Source organism: Tyto alba, unplaced genomic scaffold (assembly GCF_018691265.1).
Source record: "Tyto alba isolate M040663 unplaced genomic scaffold, T.alba_DEE_v4.0 Super-Scaffold_15, whole genome shotgun sequence".
Classification (NCBI taxonomy): Eukaryota; Metazoa; Chordata; class Aves; order Strigiformes; family Tytonidae; genus Tyto; species Tyto alba.
In genome coordinates this window covers 8,196,076-8,217,170 of record NW_024881277.1, presented here as the reverse complement: position 1 = coordinate 8,217,170, position 21,095 = coordinate 8,196,076, and the positions used below count along the sequence as shown (strand labels likewise).

The 21,095-nt window shown below is 50.3% G+C and overlaps 1 pseudogene; it reads left to right on the top strand.

Moving 5' to 3' along the window:
- The first annotated feature begins 528 nt into the window (after positions 1–528).
- Positions 529–1,454, top strand: LOC122153128 (annotated as a pseudogene).
- The last annotated feature ends 19,641 nt before the right edge of the window (positions 1,455–21,095 follow it).

Sequence of the window (21,095 nt, the reverse complement as noted above, 5' to 3'; positions counted from 1 at the left end):
CAGCTGGGAACAAGCTTGATTGATGCTGCTGCTCTCCTGACTCTGCACTGAGCACAGACAGCTGAGCCCTTTTGCCTGTCTTGTCTTAAGACTCCACACTTTCAGTCATAAAGTTGAGGATTTCTACCCCTAGAAGTAGTATTCACCAGATGTGATGACGGTGGAAAATAAAAGACACAGAGAAAGTTATCATAACACATGATAAACCTCTCTTCTGCATCCCACTCTCTTGGGAGTCATAAGTGCAGATATTGAACATTTCTATTAAGGGTGAATTGCATCTGACATCCCTTGTGAACACTGGAGGAGACAAGAACCAGCTCCCATGTCCTCACGGCAGCAGGGCAGAGCTGGCTCCTTGGCAGCACATGGGCAGAGGTCCTGCTCCTCAGAGCAAGCAAAGGAAATGTGTTGGAATTGGGAGTTGGGGGGAGGGATTTTGTTGAGAAATAGGCTTTGCGTGCAGTCTGTCACAATTGTCCCATCTTTTCCTTCTTAGGCCACTGTCCCCATCTCAAGAACCAGCTGATGTCCAACAGCAGCTCCATCACCCAGTTCCTCCTCCTGGCATTTGCAGACACACGGGAGCTGCAGCTCCTGCACTTCTGGCTCTTCCTGGGCATCTACCTGGCTGCCCTCCTGGGCAACGGCCTCATCATCACCGCCATCGCCTGCGACCACCACCTCCACACTCCCATGAACTTCTTCCTCCTCAACCTCTCCCTCCTCGACCTGGGCTCCATCTCCACCACTTTCCCTAAAGCCATGACCAATTTGCTCTGGAACACCACGGCCATTTCCTATGCAGGATGTACCGCGCAAGTGTTTCTGCTTCTCTTCTTGATTACAGCAGAATTTTCTCTTCTCACCATCATGGCCTATGACCGCTACGTTGCCATCTGCCAACCCCTGCACTACGGGACCCTCCTGGGCAGCAGAGCTTGTGTCCACATGGCAGCAGCTGCCTGGGGCACTGGGTTCCTCTATGCCACACTGCACACTGCCAACACATTTTCTCTACCACTCTGCCATGGCAATGTGGTGAACCAGTTCTTCTGTGAAGTTCCCCAGATCCTCAAGCTCTCTTGCTCAGGCACCTACCTCAGGGAAGTTGTGCTTCTGTGGTTTAGTGCCTGTTTATTCTTTGCTTGTTTTGTTTTCATTGTGCTGTCCTATGTGCAGATCTTCAGGGCCGTACTGAGGATCCCCTCTGAGCAGGGACGACACAAAGCCTTTTCCACTTGCCTCCCTCACCTGGCGTGGTCTCCCTGTTTATCAGCACTTCATTTTTTGCCTACCTGAAGCCCCCCTCTATCTCCTCTCCGCTCCAGGACCTGGTGGTGGCTGTTCTGTACTCAGTGGTGCCTCCTGCAGTGAACCCCCTCATTTACAGCATAAGGAATCAGAACCTCAAGGATGCAGTTCAGAAACTGATGACCAGATGGTTTTTTTAGAAGCAATATACTGCCCATCTTCTCCATATCACTTTTACTATAACTCATTACAGTCTCAACCCGTCTTCCTGTTTTATATATTTTGTAGTTGTTGATGTTATTGTTGATTTTTTTTTTTTTTTTCACTTCTAAGTTGTCCATAAAGTGTTTTCACTATTCATACTATTTCAATTTCATTATCTATCTGTCTGGTTTGACCCAGAGACAGTGTAAATGAATTTCCACACCCTCTGCATTTAAACACTAAAAAGGACCCTGCAGTGATTTTTTTGTCTGAGGCTTTTTTTCCAAGACCTTCTCTGGTGCTGCTGCATCAGCTCCTGCATACAGAGTCCCTGTACAGCAGATCTGTGATAAAGCTGGCCTCTCTAACAGCATCTCCATCACGAAAGGGGATCTCCTCAGGGCAGTGCCCAAACGCTTAGGATTTTTCCAACATACCCAAGGAATAGACTCCAAAGCGGACTGTTTCTCTGCTTGTTTCCCCATGGGCTCAGTGGGATGGCTCCCAGTATGGTCTTGCAGGGACTGAGGAATGGCTCAGGTGTTACTTGTTGGACAGCACCCACACAGATGGTGAATGGTCTCCAGTTAAACTCCCTGGAGCTCTACAGCATGTGATAGGACTGATGGCAGGTGAATTTTTTTCTGGAAGGAGTCTGGAACTGCCAGCAGAGTGCAGGTGATCTAGGTGATCTGCAGGATCAGCGTGTGCCAGGAGGTCAGCAGTGAGTGGAGCCCACTGAACACAAACATGTCCAGGGTGGAGGGACCCGGGTCTAAAGTGCTAAATCTGGGTGTGAAGTGCTGAGTGAGGGCTCTGCACCCCCAAGGGACACAGCAGGCACAGGGAAATGACCTGGTGAGTGATTTGTTCCACCATCAGTGGACTCTTGTAGCCTGGATCCAGTGCAGCACCCAAACACATTTTGTGGTGTTGGCAATAAGGCAGGGTACCTCTGAGCACCCTCCATGGCCACATAAGAGCTTCTGTGGGAGGCAGTTGATGGCAGTGATGTCCTTGAGCTGGGTCTGCCTCCCAGCATGACCAGCACACCACTGTAAAATCATCCTTTGGCCCCAGGCAAGCCCACTTGCTCTGCAGAACAGCAGCAGCAGCTCAGGGGCTGTGGAGAGCATGGAAAGCGGGTGCAGAACTGGCTGTCCAGGCCAGCACAGATGTGCCCACCTTGAGGAAAGGTCCTGTGGAGAGGCGGGATGTCCTGGGAGAAGAGCAGGACACCGTGTGCATGGAGAGGAGACATGGAAAGAGGAATTCTTTGCTGTGGGTCCAGCTGAGGGCAGTGGGAGCTGCCTGAGGAGCCCCAGGGCCAGGACTCTGCGCTGTCCTGGGGAGCGGGGCTGGCCTGGGGGCTGCAGCCTCCTAGGAGGGGATCTCCAGGCCATGACAGCAGGAGGGACACTGACAGTGACCTCCGTCTCCTCCTTGCTGTGGGGCCAGACAAGACTGGGCTGCTCTGCTCATCTGGGGAGAAGGCTGGGGAGTGGGGAGAGCTGGGAGCGGGTTGAGATGTCTGGGTGCAGCAGTGCTGGCAAGGGATAACACCGCTGTACCGCTGAAGTGTGTGAGTGTGCAAGGTCAGGGCACACAGCTGTGTCCTCACACAGCCAGGCCTCTCCTGGGAGAGACATGAAGGACCATCAGAGCAGGACCTGCTCTCTGCCCGTGTGCGCTGGACACCCCGGGAAAGCTGCCCCAGGGCAATCGTCACATACCAGCCAGTAACAACCACCATTTCCAGCAGGGGCCTCTCACCCCAGCTCAGAGAGGTTGTTTGTCTAGGTCAGCAGTCCATGTTTGCACTGTACAGATGAGTCGTGAGTATGCAAATTGTGTGCATGTGGGGAGATGAACCTGAATGAGCACAGATGCCCTCAGCTATTCCCGGGGATCCCATGAACGTCTGTGGGACAGACAGTGTCTCACAGTCACTTCACTTTGAGCGTACTGTCCCCTGGGAACCCACCAGAATGCAGCACTGGGATGTGCTTCCTTGAGCTGAGGTCCCCGTGTCCATTCCTCATGCCTCGGGGCACCTCAGAGGAGTGCAGAGCAGGGTGGTACACTGCGAGGCTGAGGTGCCCGCCAGCCTCTGGGAGCGGCAACTGGAGGCCAGAGAGACACTACAGTTGTGACAGTGCACTGCCTCTGCGTGTGCAAGGGAAGGACTCGTGCCTCTGAACACCCCTGTGGGCATGAAGAGAACATGAGGCCAGCTCAGATGTGGACATCTGTTGGAGAATGGCACAGAGACAAGGGTCAGGAGCCCACCGAGCAATTGTACTATCAGAGCCTGTTCTAGGGCTGATGCTGCCTCGCTGATGCTGGGCCTCACTAGGGTTTGCCTGCAGCTACTCGCAGCTGCTGATACATGAAGAATGTCAAGGACGCTTCGGCCTTGTGTACCGTGGTGTGTCGAAAACAGGTTGAGAGGAATTGGGAATAGTGGTCTGAGAAACCCAGTGTTATGGTAACGGTGGTCTGAGAAACATTGTGTTATGGTACTGTTGTGTGTCGAAAACAAGTCAAGAGGAATTAGAAATAGTAACATGAGAAACTTAGTGTTATGAGCAGCTTGTGCTGTTAGCTAACTGCAAGTAGGTGGACCGTGCGAATACGACCTTTAGAGCTTAAGTCAATCAGCTAGTGACTAGTAGGCATAATAATTATCATTGTCTGTATAAATATATGTACCCTGGACCAATAAAGACACACGTTGATTGATGCTCTATCACCCACATTGAACCAGTCTCGGCATGTCGTTCGTCCGCGGCTCCACAAGATGGCGCCCGAACAGGGACCTGCATAGAAGAATAACACGGACGGAGAAACAGCAACGACCGAGGAATTCGAGAACGGACCCGGAGAAACACCAAATACAGCAGCGTGCAGGGTCCATGAGCTGAGACGGAGAGGTGCCGGCCCCGGCAGCCCTGGGAGAGCACGCGGAGAGAAGCCGGCTGGACCGGCCCGGGAGCGGAGGCGGAGCGGCCCCGAAGAACGGAAGTGACCGGCCCTGCAGAGCGGAGGTGGATCAGCCCCGGAGAGCGGAAGCGGACCGGCCCCGAGACCGGAAGTGAGTGACCCCACGAGTGGAAGCAGAAAGGCACCGGAGCTGACGTGGTAAGGAGGCGACTGCGGCAGCCCCGTGGGTGGACGCGAAGGGACGCCACAGGCGAATGCTGAGCGGCCCCGGGGGCGGACGCGAGGGGGCTGGAGGCGAGAGCAGGGTGGCCCCGGCAGTGGAAGCGGGGGGGGGGCGCCGGAACTGACGCAGAGGGGCGACGGAAGCTGACGCAGAAAGGCACTCTATGGGGACGAGGGTTGGCGACAGCACTAGATGTTACGTTAATTGATCAACACCCACATCGGATTGCAACTAAGGTTAAGGGCCCAATACTAATTAATGGACAACCACAAGGCGCTTACTAATTGGGCGATCATCAAGCAGCATTAAAGGACTATTTATTTTACCAGGAATTATTGATGCTGACTTTACTGGGACTATATGTATAATGGTACAGACTTTATTTCCTCCAATTCACATTCCAGCAAACAGTAAAATTGCTCAATTAGTCCCTCTGCCCCAACTGACCAGAGATATGGAAGCCTCCCCCGCAGTTACTAGGGGAACTGCTGGATTTGGATCAACAGGGGAGTTGGTTCTGCTAACTATGCCAATGAATCGTCGTCCGGTGACTGACGCCACCTTTTCTTCTAATGGGACACAGATTTCCCTTAATGTATTATTGGATACTGGAGCCGACCTCACCATTATGGACAATAACCATTGGCCACCCAACTGGCCTTTGGTACCTATGACTTGTGGGGTCGAAGGGGTTGGGAGACACTCATCAGTGATGCGCAGCAAAGAACACATACAAGTCATCATAGATAGGAGAGTTGCAAACACATATGTAACAGTTATGCCTTTACCTCAAGGAGTTTATGGCCTCATTGGTCGTGATGTACTGGACCAGATGGGTATCATCCTGACTACCAGCGATCCTTTTTAGTAACGGTCACTGCTTCTAGAGCTTTCCCGATCCCATTGAAATGGTTATCTGACACCCCGGTTTGGATCGAGCAGTGGCCGTTGAAAAAGGAAAGCCTTACAGCAGCGCATCAACTAATTCAAGAGCAACTGTCTCAAGGACATTTACGATTGTCCACTAGTCCGTGGAGTACACCCATATTCGTTATCCGGAAAAAGTCAGGGAAATTTCGCCTCCTCCATGATCTGTGAGCGGTAAATGCGCAGATGCAGCCCATTGGAGCCCTCCAGCCCGGGCTGCCCAATCCATCTATGCTACCTGAACACTGGCATTTACTTATTGTTGATTTGAAAGACTGCTTCTTTACCATCCAACTGCATCCAGAGGATACACAGCACTTTGCCTTCACCCTCCCATTGATTAATCGTGAAGCACCAGCTCAACGATTTGAGTGGACAGTATTGCCACAAGGAATGAAAAATAGTCCAACACTCTGTCAACTGTTTGTAAGCAATGCCTTATTACCTGTCAGAATTGCCTGGCATACTGCAATTATATATCATTATATGGATGACATTCTGATTGCTCAGGAATGCCCTTTTTCTGACCAGCAGCGTTCCTTGTTGACACATGCTCTTCAAAAGGAATGCCTGGAAATTGCCGCGGAAAAAGTTCAGTTTTCGACACCATGGAAATACCTTGGGTGGCTGATAACGGACTCACAAATACGACCACAAAAGTTACAAATACAGCTTGACGTCCGTACCTTACATGATGCACAGAAGTTGCTTGGAGACCTACAATGGCTTCGCCCTGTGGTAGGAATTGCCAATGATGAATTGGATGTCCTCTGACCCTTACTCCAGGAGGTCAATCCCGCTCGCCCGGTGCACTTATCAGAGGAACAACGATCAACCCTGTCCCGAATTGCAGACTACGTTACCCAGTGATGGGTTGACCGCTGAGATCCCCGGCTACCGATAGACCTCACCATTTTAAACGGCCCATCCCAACTCATCGGTGCGTTAACCCAATACCAAAAGAAAAAGGGGGAAAACATCAAGGTACTGGAATGGGTATACACAAAGTTACAGCCTCAGAAATCCATTCAACAAAAACTGGAGAATCTAGCAGAATTAATTAGAAAGGGCCGAACTCGTATCCTGCAGATTACGGGATCTGAACCGGGCAGCATACATCTACCCATCAAGAGGGAGATGCTTGAATGGTGCATCAGACAATCGGAAGAGTTGCAAGCCAGCCTGCTAACCACAGCTCAAAATATAGCAGTGTCTCAAATCAAGTCGCCAGTACTGCAATGGGTGAGCCAACACGACTGGATCATGCCTTCCAAACGCAGTGACATGCCTCTATCAAATGCCATTACTGCTTTCACTGTTGCTGGAAGGAAATCTAAGCGTGCCGCTGTCACCTGGTTGGAGGATGACATATGGCATCACCAGGTTTTGTCCACTGTCCCAGGGGACTCATTGCAAACGCTTGAACTGTCAGCAGTGGTTTGGGTTGTCTTTCGATGGCATGATCAGCGCCTCAATGTAGTAACTGACTCCTTATATGTGGCAGGGGTGCTACACCGTATAGAAGATGCACGACTCAGGTCATGCTTGGAGAGTAGGTTGTGATTAGCATTGCTCTGAGTCGGTATGATGGATGATCTGGGTGGGCATCATGAGGGGAGGAAATGGCATGAGATCACAAGGACAAGAAGCAGTAGGGGAAATTTCAGAAGAGGTTAAGGAAATAAAAAAAAACCAAGACCACAATGACAGTGGGCCAGCACTGGGCCAGAGGACTGTGACTTTCAAAACTCTCATTTCTAAAGAGGTTAATCCGGGAAAATATTCATCATGATTAGAGTTGGGACAGGAGAAAGACTGGCCAATCTGATCTAACTATAAACTTATCCCTGATCAGAGCAGCCCATGGGGCTAGAGATGTCCAGAGGTCTCTTCTGACCCAAACTTCTGTAGAGGGAGGGACTGGGCAGTGGAGTTGAGGCCAACAGACACTGCTGCATGCTGAGGCTTTGCTGGCATTTGTAATCCCTGGTTCAGTAAATCCTCAGGGTTACATGGTGAACGGGTTCATCCTCAGAAGGATGCTCTGCTCCGCTCCATGGACACCAGGACTCAAACTGGTTTGGGGATACTACAGAAAAGTTCTCAGAAACACTGCCAGACATTATGGAATCACAGGATCACAAAACAGTTGGAGTTGGAAGGGACCTTTGGACATCACCTAGTCCAAATACTGCTCAAAGAAGGGGCAGCTACAGCAGGTTGCTGAGAACCATTTCAGGTTGCATTCTGAGGATCTCCACAGATGCAGCCTGTCTGCTTACACGATTTAGTTGCACTCCTATCTAGGAAAAACAAGGTAATGGTAGAAGGACGCTGAGGCTTGCAGAACTACCAGATGCAACTGGTTTTGTGGTCTCAGCTGTAAGGGAAAGGGGAAGACAGAACCAAGTTCACAGAAAGGACACTGTGATGAAGATGAGAATGAAGTAAACGACCACCAGGGGTCCTAGAAGACCACCTAGAGACTGTAGTGTGCATGCGGAAGTGGGCAGGAACGTATTATAACGATTTCTCGGAAGAGTAATGAATATGATAATTAATTATTGGAAATTACATGACTATGTAAGGTAATTGTGTATAAATATCATAAACTCCAGTTCAGTGACATGCATATTAGGAGGAATGATCCCCTCTGCGTCCAACGTGTCGAATAAAGAATACTACTTAATGGCTACTACGGCTATTGAGACTGTATTCTCAGCTTCATTTTGTCACCCCAGATGGGACAGTCTCTGACCAGCTGCTCAACCCGTTGAGAAAATGACTCTTTCCCACTCCTTCATGCCCCCTCCACCCCACCCCCCCCCACCCCCCCCCAATATTCTTTCTAGTTGATTTATATCAGTCATTAGCGTCATAAAATGGGCGCAAATCAGAGTGGAGGCATTCTAAAGAAAATTCCCTTAAGACATATTCTGGCACATTGGAATGAAATAGGGAGGCCATCAGGAAGCAATGTAAATAAGAAAATTCTAATTAAATATTGTAATCAGTGGTGGCCCCCACATAAACTGGAAGATCAGGAAAAATGGCCCCTTAATGGGTCTTTAAATTATAATACCCTCCTACCATTAATGTTGATTTTACAAAGGGACAAGAAATGGTATGAAGTGATGTATGCTGGTATGTTTTTCACTCTGTGAAGCCACCCAGAGTGGCAGAAGGAATATGGAATTAGTATTGCACCTCAGAACCCTCTTGTTTTATCCTTGGAAAAGGCACAAAAACCTAGGACATACACAAAAAAAAAAAAAAAAAAAAAAAAAAGGAAGAAAATCAAAGCTAAGGAGCTGTTGTTCGGCGTGTAGTATTGGGCAGCGATGGCTGAAAGTTGTCAGGCAAGGGCAGGAGGAGGTGGAAGATCGACTGGAGGATTCAGTACAGCCTTTCCTGCCTCCGCCTGCTGTATCTCCACTATCCCCTGTATCAGCCCTGTTAACCGAGAATGGCGGGGTTAGAAGGAGTGGAGAGGAGGAAAAAGGGGGAGCTAGTGCCTCTGCCCCCACTCCGGTTATGACGTGCACTCGGAGTAAAACCCAAAAGGAGGCACAACTCCTTGCTCCCTTAAGGGAAGTAATGGGTGAAAATGGGTCAGCAAAGGTAAAGGTCCCATTCTCCACTAACGATTTAGAAAACTGGAGAGAAATAGTTAAAGGGTACTGAGATGATCCTGCAAGAATAGGAAGGAGATACAAATTAATAATCAAGAATCAAGACCCTGATTGGTCAGATGTGGATTTGATGTCAGAGGAAATGGCTGAGACAGAGAGACAGCTAGCTTCAAAACCAGCTCAAATCCATGTGCAAGCCCAGGTGACTGGTGGAACTTTGCAAGGGAATGTAGATGATCATGTCCCATGAACTGACCCGCACTAGGATCCAAACGATGAAATGACTATAGAATGTAATGGAGATATAGAAATTGGATTAAATTGGGGATAGACAATGCAATCCTGAAAGCTGTTAATTGATCAACGCTTTACACTGTCAAACAAGGGTCAAAAGAAACTCTGACAGAATTTTTGGACCAGTTAAGGGCGGCCATGAGAAAATACACCACTCTGGACCCTTCGTGCAATGTGGGGTGGCAGCAGCTGAAATGCCCCTCTGCCCCACCAGTTCTAGTAGCAGGAATGGGGACATAGGATTGGTGGGGACCTGGGGCATCGACCTTAGCAGGTCCCCCGGTTAACATTAAGCCAGGGGGGCAGGAAAAGGAGGTAGAATTTTTAATTGACACAGGTGCCTCCTTTTCTGTCCTTAATCAAGAATTAGCACCCATAAGCAACATTTTTGTAAATGTAGTGGGAGTCAGTGGCCAACAGGAAAAGGCATTCTTTTCAAGAGCCCGTATGTATACAATGGCAAAGCAGATCAGAATACATCGATTTCTCTATTTGCCAAATTCCCCTGAGTCCTTATTAGGGAAAGATTTATTAGAGCAATTGGGAGCAGAAATTACTTTTAAGCGGAAAGGGAAAATGGAGTTTAAAGTAGGGGATCAAAGGTTAATAGAGGTACTTAGTCTAGATCTGATGAATCCAGAAAAGACACAGAAATTGACACCGGCAGTTCAAGAAATTATTGATTAGGCCTGTCCAGGAGTGTGGGTTACTGGGATTCCAGGGAAAGCCAAGAATGCACCCCCTAGAGTAATAGAACTTAAAGAAGGAAAGGGACCGGTAGGGAGGAGGCGATACCCTTTGAGACTGAAGGAGTGTTGTCCTGGGTTGAGTGAGTGGTGGAGTTTTTTGGTGGCAGGGGAGGGGGCTATCGGGGTGGCCCCCTGTGAGAAGCTTCTCGAAGCTCCCCCAGCTCCAAGCCAGCTCCACTTCTGTTTGGGAAATTGAGCCAATGAGCTGCGCCTCTGCGATAACGTATTTAAGAAGGGACGTGGTGACGTGCAGTTGGACTTGTGAGGAGGAGTTGCTGCAGCTGCATGAACACCAAGGTCAGTGGAGGAACGGAGGAAGAAAGGAGGGGGGAGGTGTGCCGGAGCAGAGACCCCCCTGTATCCTGTGGGGAGACGGCAGGGCGGCCCCCCCCTGCCACCCATGAAGATCTACGGTGGAGCAGACATTGATTTATGGCCTGTGGCTTCTGTTTGGCATAGTCAAGGTGCTGTGCCCGAAGAAGTCCGGGGTCTCGTGGGAAAAGGTAGCCCCGCTGCTGTAATTCAGTGCTGGGAGGATTGCAGCATGCAGGGGAGTCCCACACCGGAGCAGCTCAGGAAGGGCTGCAGCCGTGGGAGGGAATCCAGTCAGAGGAAGTTAGTGACCCATGACGGAGCAGTGTGGGGAACGCTGCGGCCCGTAGGAGGAATTCAAGTCGGAGAAAGTTTGTGGAGGACTGTCTCCTGTGAGAGGGGGACCACGATGGAGCAGGGGGTAACAAGTTTTGGACACTCCCCTCACCAATGATGAAGGAAGTGGCAGCGCTGCCTGCACCCCCCATTCCCTGCCCCTGCGCCACTGGGGGAGGAGGTAGAGATATTGGGAGCAGAGCTGAGCCCAGGAAGAAGGGAGGGGTGGGGGGAAGGTGTTCTCAAGATGTGGCAATGCTTCTCACTGTCTTACTCTGTTATGTGTTGTTAGTGTCTGTAATAAATGTATGTTCTTTTTTTTCTTCCCCTAACGAGTCTGCCTTTTGCTCATGATCATAAAGGGTGATTTTTCCCCATCCCAGTCCTATCTTGAACCCCAAGCCTGGCTCTCTGTCCCTTCTCATTGCCGGAGGGGAAGGGAGAGAGAGCTGCTGCATTGTGGTTGGCTGCCAACCAGGCCTAAACCACGACAACTGCAAAGGAATTGAGGGTCCAATTAATAAATTTCTAAACTATGGGTGGCTGATAGAATACGAGTCAGAATACAATACCCCTGTACTCCCAGTACAGAAAGTAGATGGTTCATACCGGGTAGTACGAGACTTAAGGGAAATTAACAAAATTGCTAAAGACTTACGTCCCGTAGTTGCTAATCCATATATACCTTACTTAAAAAGTTTAGGGATAGCCAGACATGGTTTACCATTCTGGATTTAGAGAATGCTTTCTTCTGTCTGTCCTTAGACAAAGAAAGTCAGAAATTGTTTGCATTTGAATGGGAGAGCCCCACCACTGGTAGAAAAACTCATCTTACCTGGACAGTGTTACCTCAGGGCTTTAAAATTAGCCCAGCGATATTTGGGAAGCAGTTGGGACGAGATCTCAAAAAGTGACAAGTCCCTTCAAACAATGGAACCCTCCTGCAGTATGTTGATGACCTTCTAATATCAACAGAGACTAAATCTGAATGCATTCAGTGGACTGTAAACTCACGGAATTTTCTTGGATTAAATGGATATTGAGTGTGTCAACAGAAAGCCAGATGGTACAGCAGCAAGTGACCTACCTGGGATATGAACTGTCCGGAGGACAACGAGAACTTGGAGTAAGAACGAAAAGATTCTGTGGGGCAGGGCTTGGTTGCTCTCAGCAAAACCCCCAGCACTGCACAATTGATAGAAGGAGACGTGCTGGAACTTGTCAGCCACAGGCCTTGGAAAGAATAAGATAAGAATTTCATATAGGAGGAACAGGGGGTGCTGACTTGGTGTTTGTGTTAAGATTAGGTGCTGTGGAGCAGATGTCCTGTAACTGGGAGTTATCGTTTTTGTAGGAAGGATTGTTGCAATTAGTAAGTAAATGTTTAGAAAAAAGCCTTTAGCATTAGCCAATTTGTGAATGCCTAATGTAGAATGTAAGCCAAGAAATCTTTGGCATGCTTCAAAGAAACCAATTAGTTTGTAACACACTATCTATGAACTAGAATAAAAGTATGTGAAGAATCATAATAAAATGGACACTCTGCTTGCATCAAGCTGCGTCCCGCCTCTCAGTTGCGGCAAAGGGGGAAAGCAGAAACTACGCCTAAATTTCAGGGGGACCAGGGCATGCTTTAGACCCCCCAAAATGGGGGTTTTCAGGGACTCATATTCTCACCACCACCCCCATAATGTAGGATATGGGGGGAGAAACCCAAAACCACCCTCAAAATAACTGGGGGGAGACATGGACCCAAAATGGGAGGTTGAGGATGGCTCAGATATCTCAACAACCCGACAGAATGGAAGACAGATTGAGGGGAACCAAAAAATTATTTAGGGGAAGCATTAAGTGCCACCTCCAGCCCTTACAAAATGGGGGTTTGGAGGGGCTCTAGGGTCCTCTCCAAAATAATTGGGGTGGCAGGAAACACTGTAGACCACCACAAAGGGGGCTTGTGGTTCAAACATCAGAAACCCCCCCTCAAATTATATAGGGGAGGACGGTCATGGGACCCTGTAGCCCCTTCCAAAATGAGGATTCAGAGGACTCGGAGCCCCGCAAAATGCTCATCCATGTCAAAGAGCTTCCCCTCCTCGGCCACCATGACTGGGGGCGCGGAGACACGAGTGACATCATAGGGCAGTGGTGCCACGGCCTTAGGGATGTCATAACCCACCAGTGATGTCACAACCCAGGGTTGGGGAATCCCCATCACAACTAAGTGAGACTCTGAACTGCAACTCCACTGCCGAACCCTCCTCCCAACTCCATGGGCTCCCCTGTGATGTCATAAGACCGCTCTCACCTCACAAGGCTCCACTATGATGTCACAACATTGTTAGGGAGCCCCAAGAGCTTGCTATGACATCATAATCCTGACGCAGAACAACAATCATCCGTTATGATGTCACAATTGTGCCTGGAAACTCCACAGGGTCCTCTATGACATCACTACCATGGAGGAGAAACCCAAGGGTGCCCTATGATATCAGCACCTGGTGAGCAAACCCACTGAGTTTTCTGTGACATCACAACCGTCAGAGAAAACCCCACCCCACGTGGCTCCCTGACGACATCACAACCCAGTAGGACACTCCCCACCCTACGTGGGTGTTGTGTGATGCCAACACCCTGGTGAGGACACCCCACACCCCACGTGGTCCTCAGTGATGTCACAGCCCCAAAGGGAACCCCCATCTCACAGATTCCCCGTGACGTTACTGCCCAGGAAGGGACCCTCCCACTCCAGTGATGTCACAAACCCACAGGGAACCACTCCTACCTTCAAGGGTTCCCTATGATGTCACCACCATGGTGGAAACCCCCTGATGTCACAACAGTGGTGGGACGCCCATGTGTCCCCTCTGATGACATCATGATTCCACAGGAACTCCCACCCTAGAAATTTTCCAATGACATCCCTGCCCTGCTGAGAACCCCCCGCTCCACTTGGGTGCCCTCTGACATCACAACTGAGACTCGGACACCCCCAGCCAACATGTCTCCCTGATGACATCACCAAACAAAAAACGAAATGTCAAAAAAAACCCACAAAAGGTAAAAAAGACAAATAAAGAAAGGTTAGTCCTGGCCTTTCCTGAGGTACAGTGGAATCCAAATGGGCTAATGGGCACCTTATTCATCTGAAGTAGCCCAGATTCCAAGAGTTTCCTCAGGGTACTCTTGATCTCCTGGTTCCTCATGTTGTAGATGAGGGGGTTCACTGCTGGAGGCACCACTGAGTACAGAAGTGACACCACCAGGTCCAGGAATGGGAAGGAGATGGAGAGGGGCTTCAAGTAGGCAAAGATGGCAGTGCTGATAAACAGGGAGAGCACCCGGAAAAGGCTTTGTGCCATCCCTGCTCAGAGGGGATCATCAGCACGGCACTGAAGATCTGAATGTAGGTAAAAAGAACGATAACTAATCAAAAAAAAAACAAAGAAAAAACAAAGATGTTGTCCTGGTTTAGGCCCAGCTGGCAACAAAACATTGCGTGGCCGCTCCCTCACCTGCAGTGGGATGGGGACGAGAATTGGAAAAAAATTGTAAAATTCCATGAGTGGAGGTAAGGATGGTTTAATAGAAAACACAAGGGAAAAAAACAATGCTAACAATAATGATAAAAATAATATATGAAATGAGTGATGCACAACACAATTGCTCACCACCCAGCAGCCCGCGCTCAGCCCCTCTCCGAGTGGTGATCACCCCCCAACCCCCAGCCAGCTCCTCTAGTTATACACTGAGCATGACGTCAGCATGGCATCGAATATCTCCTGGGCTGGTTGGGGTCACTTGTCCTGGCTGTGCCCCCTCTCAGCTCCTGCTGAAAATTAACCTGAGCCTAGGCGAGCCCAGGACACCAAGGCAGGAACCCAGAGAGCCCAGAGAGTTCCCGGGGTGGAGGAGCCCTTTTCCCCAGTGATTCAGCCCACCTGCACTGGGATGCACTGTTCCTGAAGGTGCTGCCAGGGGGAGGCTGCCCCACATTCACTGCTCTCTGTAAAGCACATCCCGAGTGGATGGCTGAGAGACAGCTGGGAGAGAGCTGAGCGATGGAGATCGATCCCTAAGATACAAGCGAGATGCAGAAAGAGACAAAGAGGGTTGAGAAAATAAGGGGCGTGTATTGGCACACTGACCCCGTACGCTCGGCCCAAAGCCCTTCATGCCCACTGAGGTGTGAGGGTGCCCATGAGCTGATGCCCCACAGCTCTGGCTCTGCACTGACGGTCACGCTGCCTCTGTCTCTGCTCAGCAGTGCCAAGGACGCAGAGAAGGCATCCAGAGGAAAGAGTGAGCTGCAATAAGAAGACAGGCAGGTTAGGGCTGCACCCAGACACATGGTCTCACTTCCTAGTGGCCACTCTGCAGAGAGCCACTGGCACATTAACCACACCTGCCTCGCAGATCTGGCACCTCCCTGTAATCCCCAGCGGGATGGGACACCCTTTGCTCTGAGGGTAATGGAGAATGAAAGGCAAGGCCTGGGTGCCACCCTCTGCCTCTTCCCACTCCGTCAGCCCCTTTCCAGTTGTGCCTGCAGACCCTGACCCATCCCTCAGTCAGTGTTCGGCCCTTGCGCTCTTCTCTCAGCATCTCCTTCTGGGAGTCTTCAGCAGCGCCTGAACATCACCAGCTCTGAAGTGCCTCCTGGGTTTAGCTCTCTCTGTGCTCGGTTCTCCTTTGAGCTTGGTTCTCCTTTGCTCCAACTTGTCACCAGTGGGTGCTTTAGATCGCTTCAAGAACCACTGTCAAAGGAGAAGTGTCCCAGCTCCGGGGGAACCAGGCTGCCTGGCAGGGAGAGCTCAAAGAAGGCTCACTTAGGCTGCCATGTTTATGGGGTAGTGGTTGGCTTGGAGCCAAATTACCTGCAATGGGAAAGGTGTGCATGGCCTTTTGCTACCAAAAAGTGTTGTTGTTCCCTGATCAATGAGTCTTGGAAAAGCCGCTCACTATTCATGTGGTAATCACGTGATCAGTGTTCCAAGCTCATCTGCAGCCATGCTCACTGTGTCCCTCTGCTCCTTTGGGGGTTTTCAGAGCACAGACTGAATGTAGAGGAGTTCTTGGCCCACTCACAGCTTAGGCCTTTACTTCCTTTGGAACCCATACCAAACTACTGCTAGTCTGCTCAAGGGGTCGAGTGCATCCGTCACAGGCTTTAGGTCAAGTGGAACAAGAGGGCGTGATACCTCTCAGCTCTGTTGACTTGCACCTCATGACAAGTGAACTCCTCTGTCTCTCCACTGAAAGCGAAGGGAGAAAGAGACCCTGGGATGTCATTTAGGGTAAGCAACTGCAGAGAGCATGGTCTCCAGTGAAGTCAGACTTGGTGGTCAGGGCTGTGTCCAGGGGAGTCTTGAAAACCTCCAAGGATGGACATTCCATGAACTGCCTGGGCAACTTGGTCCAATGTCTGTCTGTCCTCACGGTCAGTGTTCTTCCTGGTCCAGACCAGAATCTTCCCTGTTTCAGGTTATGATCATGTCTTTTGTCTTTGTGACGTGCACCTCTGTAAACAGCCCAGCTCTGTCTTTTCAGGAAGCTCCTCTTAGGTTCTGGAAGGCCGCTGGTACATTCTTTTTAAGCTGTCTCTTCACCAGGCTAAACAAGAGCCCCTTTCCTCAGCTTCTCCTCACGGCTCATGTGATCTATCCCCCTGACCATCTTAGTGTCTCTGCTGAGTTCATGACAGTTTCCAAGTATCTTTCTTGTGCAGGAGTGCTGGGGTGCCAGATGCACTATTCTGGATGCGATCTAATGAGTGCGGCTCTAATGAGTCTGCCTATTGCCCGCTGTCCTGTTGGTACAACCCCAAGTGCTGTTAGCTGTCCGTGCCGTCAGGACTCACTGCTGAATCAAGTCGGACCTACTGCTCACCATGGTCTGCAGATCCTCTTCAGCAGAGTTGCTACCCAGTCAGTCAGTGTCCTCTGTCTGTCACCATTGTAGAGGGTTAGTGTGTCCCATGTTTCCTTCTGTCAGGACAGATCAGGTCATTTCTTTCTGGCCTACTCCTCCAACACCAGAGCATTGCTGTCTAGCTCCCTTGAAATGGCAGTCTGTCCCTTGAACAAATTGACTTCATCCCTCCAGTTTTGGGTCATCCAGAAACTTGTTGAGGTCCATCCTGTGTACTTCTCAGGTCATTGGTAAAGCTACTGGGGAGGAGAGGTCTCAGAGCAGACTTCCAAAGAGTTCTGGGTTTAGCTGGACTTTGGGCAGAGTATGGACCATTCCCCAGTACCCTTTGGGACCACTAATCCAGACAGTTTTTCATCCCGTCTTGTACACCATCCAGACCATAAATGCCTACGTTGGATACAAGGATTTCTGAGGACTGGAAGGGTCAGAGATACTCTTTCTCCAGGCCTTCAGACCAAAGTGACACTGGTAACTCAGGGGGTCAAAAGTTCATCTCAGGTAGTTGTAAATGTCTCCACAGAAGCCATTTGCAGTGAGTCAGTCTCCTGAATCAAAAGCAGGAGATACTTTCAATGTAGAATTTCTTTGAGCTGACTGAAACTGGTTTTGTTTTCAGTTCCCTGGCAGCCCACAGAACTTGTACCAGCCTCCTGGATACACAACATAAGACTTGGTTTGGAGTGGATCACCATAGTTCTTTGTTCACTTATGAAACAAAAAAAGGCCCAAACAATAGGCCTCAAACCAAAGTTGACTTCTGAGTGAATTCCCCGACCAGCAACCAGCATCTTATCAGTATCATGAAGCAAACAGCATCTTATCAGCATGAAATGCAACCCTGGGAACAATCCCTGAAAACTATAAGTAAACAAGAAGTAACTATAAATCCCAAATGTAAAATAAAACTGAAACTCCTAAGACATGCCCGGATCCTGGCCAGATCCGGACAGACCTGAGTGAGGCACGTCAATCTATCAGATATCTCCCGTGCATTTTGTTTAGACTTGCACAAGAAGGCATCATTTTATGCACTAAGAGCAAACTTAGTATGGGGGTTAGAGTAGGAATCCACTGTAAACTGTATGTAAGATCTTGTATTTGAGCTCTTTCTCCAAGAGTCACTTCACAGTCAATGGAGAAAAAATAGGGATTTCTCACTTGTTTTTACTGTAGTTTATTTAAACATGTATTTTAGGCTGATCAAAAATGTATTGTAGTGAAAGGGAAAACACGTCAGTGAAGTGGCTTTAGCCTTTTGATTAGGTCAGAAACAGGGAGAAGGCGGCATGAAGATGGTGACAAACGCAGAGGTGTGTGGGAAGTAAAGGCAAGCAGGAGAGTTAGAGAAGAGGGAAGTTTTATTCCCTGGAAAGGGTTTGGTTTTCAAGGAAAATCAAAGCCCAACAGAGAAAAGAAAAACATGCTGTGTTCAAAATTGTTCTGTTTTTAAGACTGTCTTTCCATCCACGGTTGACCTTTGCCAGGTAGAACAGAAAAATTATAAACAGATTCCTCCTCAGTCAGTGACAACTTCGTTGCTAAAACCAGTTTGATAAAACATTCTCGCTGTCAGAGGGAAAAATAAGAATTAAAAAGCAAAACAGGAGAGGAAACAAGAGGAAAAATCTAAGGGTTCCCTTTTTTCAGGAGCCTCAACTTTACCTTCTCATCCCTGACTGTTACATCCCTGGCCAGCTCTTCTTTGTAAAGATGAAGTCCCACAGGGCACTTCACCTCACGGGTTTCTCAGTCACCCTTATCAGGCAGATGTTCCCAATGCGCTCCAAAACCCGCCTGCATGGCTTGCACCTCACTATATTGCTTTTAATGCTTGCATGCAGCTGGTTCATCTTGACTGGGGCGTCTCTCACAAGAGAACAGTACGAGGAGTTGCAGGGCACTGCCAATACCCCTCCTGGAGGAACTGTGGTTTCTTGGGGGTCTGGTACTGATAAAGCCGTAGGTCTGGACCCAGAGGGGAAGCAGCCCTTTGGGAGGGAGCTGCAGGAACGCATTTAGCTCTGCCTGGGGATGGACAATGAGTCATCTGGGAGCTGAGGGGTCAATATGAGAGGGGAGAACATCATGGACACCACTGCGGTGGGTGGATAACTGCTACAGATCTCCTGATCAGGAAGAGGAAGTAGATGGGGCCTTCTTCAGACACCTCCTCTCTGCTGACATCCCACCTGATCCGTACAGCAGTCGAGTATCATTGCCAGCCCTTCCCACCCTGGGAGCTTGGGAGGTATTGTACAGTAGTCATGCTCTTGGCATTGCTCATCCCCATAGAATACTACCCCAGGAAGAGTCCTGAGCAATGTGTGAGGGACAGGATCTCCCATCCCAGGGGCTGGAGGTCAGCAATTTGCCCTTTCTCTTAACATAACACATCCATGTTGACACAGAATCTCTTCTGTACAATGGCATTTGTCTACCGGTCATGATTTTCTCTAGTTTTCTGCTCTAACCAGCCCCTGGGGAGCTTTTGTCAATGGTGTCCTCAGTGGGAGCCATTAACAGTGCAGGAAACTTTGGAGTTTGAATAAAACTTTGAATTCTTCAAAGGTTTCTTCAGCTTCTCTGTTCCTGTTTTCCATGGAGTTGGCACCAAACCCTCGTGAGGGGTCATTAAGCTGCCTTGGGCTGTTGCTGTGGTGCTGAGCTGGGCCGGGCTCCTGGGCCAGAGGGAGCTCCTGGCAAGTGGGCAGCGCTGCAGAGAGACAGCTCTGCCCAGGAGCAGCTCCTCTGCAAAGCGCAGCAGGGCTGGGGGCACTGCCTGCAGGCACCCAGGGTAGAGCAGCGAGGCACACACAGCTTCAAGGCAGCCTGGGCTGGGAGGCTGCTGAGAGCTCCGAGGAGGAGAAAGCATCAGGGCCCTGGCCACAGTAAGTCTGGGGGTGCAGGGCAATGCAGCTGCAGCTTGGGGAAGGATCTGGGGAAGGCGGCAGAGCGGCCAGGAATCTGCCTCCTGCCTAGAGGAGGAGGAGGAGGAGGAGGAGGAGGAGGATCTGCTCCCGAGCAGGGCTTCCCTGGTGCCCCCTGTGAGGGCCAGGGCATGAGGGCTGCCTTCTGGCGGGGCCGGCTGCAGGGGTGTGCAGCCGGGTGTGCAGGCAGGGGTGCCCAGGGCTGTCCTTCCCAGCAGGGTCCCTGCACCCCAGGGGGCTGTGTGCTGGGGCAGGGACTCTGCTGCCTGCCAGGGTCAGCACTCAGCCTGCCCGGGGAGCTCCCCACGGCGCTGTGGGGAGAAGCTGTGGGGGGAAGGAGAGACCCCCGCCAGGGCAGGCTCCTTCTGCTCTCCAGAGGCTGCTGCTGCACGGATCAGGGATGCTCACAGCTGCAGATCACTCTGAGGACTTTTGCAGAGGTTCCTTCTGAAGAAGGATATCAAGGCTGCTTTTACTTGAAATGGAAGGAACCTTTCTTTGAGATTTATTTTCTTGGTTGGCCAGGTGGGCATTGCTAGATTTTTTTCTCCACTTTAGTGGAATAACTCAGATATCAGTTGTCTTTAGCATTCTCAGTCGCTCCTGAACCCCTTCACCTAGAGAGATGTCCCTGGGCAGTGTCCTGCTGCCAGGAGGGGTCCGCAGGGCAGAGCTGAGCACAGGGTGGGTGGGATGGGGGCTGGCAGTACTGACAGACAGGAGATAAGGGACAGAGAAGCGGCTCCAGGCAGGGACAGCTCCAGGCACCAGAGTTATGGACATGAAGGGAGAGGGAGTTGCTGCCAGGAACGCTGTGGGAGGGGGGATTCTGACACCTCCCTGCCATTCAAGTGCAGATGCCTTCCATGGAACAACCCCCTGATCTCCCCCCTGTCCAACACAGCCTCTGCCCTCAAGGTCATGGGGCACCTTCCCAGCGGCCTCACCCTTGAAGAGGAGGAAACTACCCAATACCAAATGCCTGTCCCTTTCTGCCTCCAAGAACACAAGCAGTGTGGTATTTCTCCATTTTCCCCCTCCTGTATCTGCTCCCCTTACTGTCATCCCTGGACTTGCTGGGATGGGGGGTGGTGGGGTTAAGCTACAGTTTTGAGCCCAACCCTGTGGGTCCTGCCGTGCAGATGTGTCCATGGGAGTAAAGTTTCCTCACAATCTGTGTGCTCAGGGCAAAACAAAGGACCAATTCTCTCTTCAGGACACCTCCATTTTAGGACACTCAACTCTTCCTGTGATGGGCTCGTGCTGGGCTGCAAGTTTCTCTCCAGGTGGGCACAGCTTTCCTGGGGCATCTCTGTGTTATCCAGCAGCCCCAGGGAGGAAACACCTCAGTGCTAAGGCC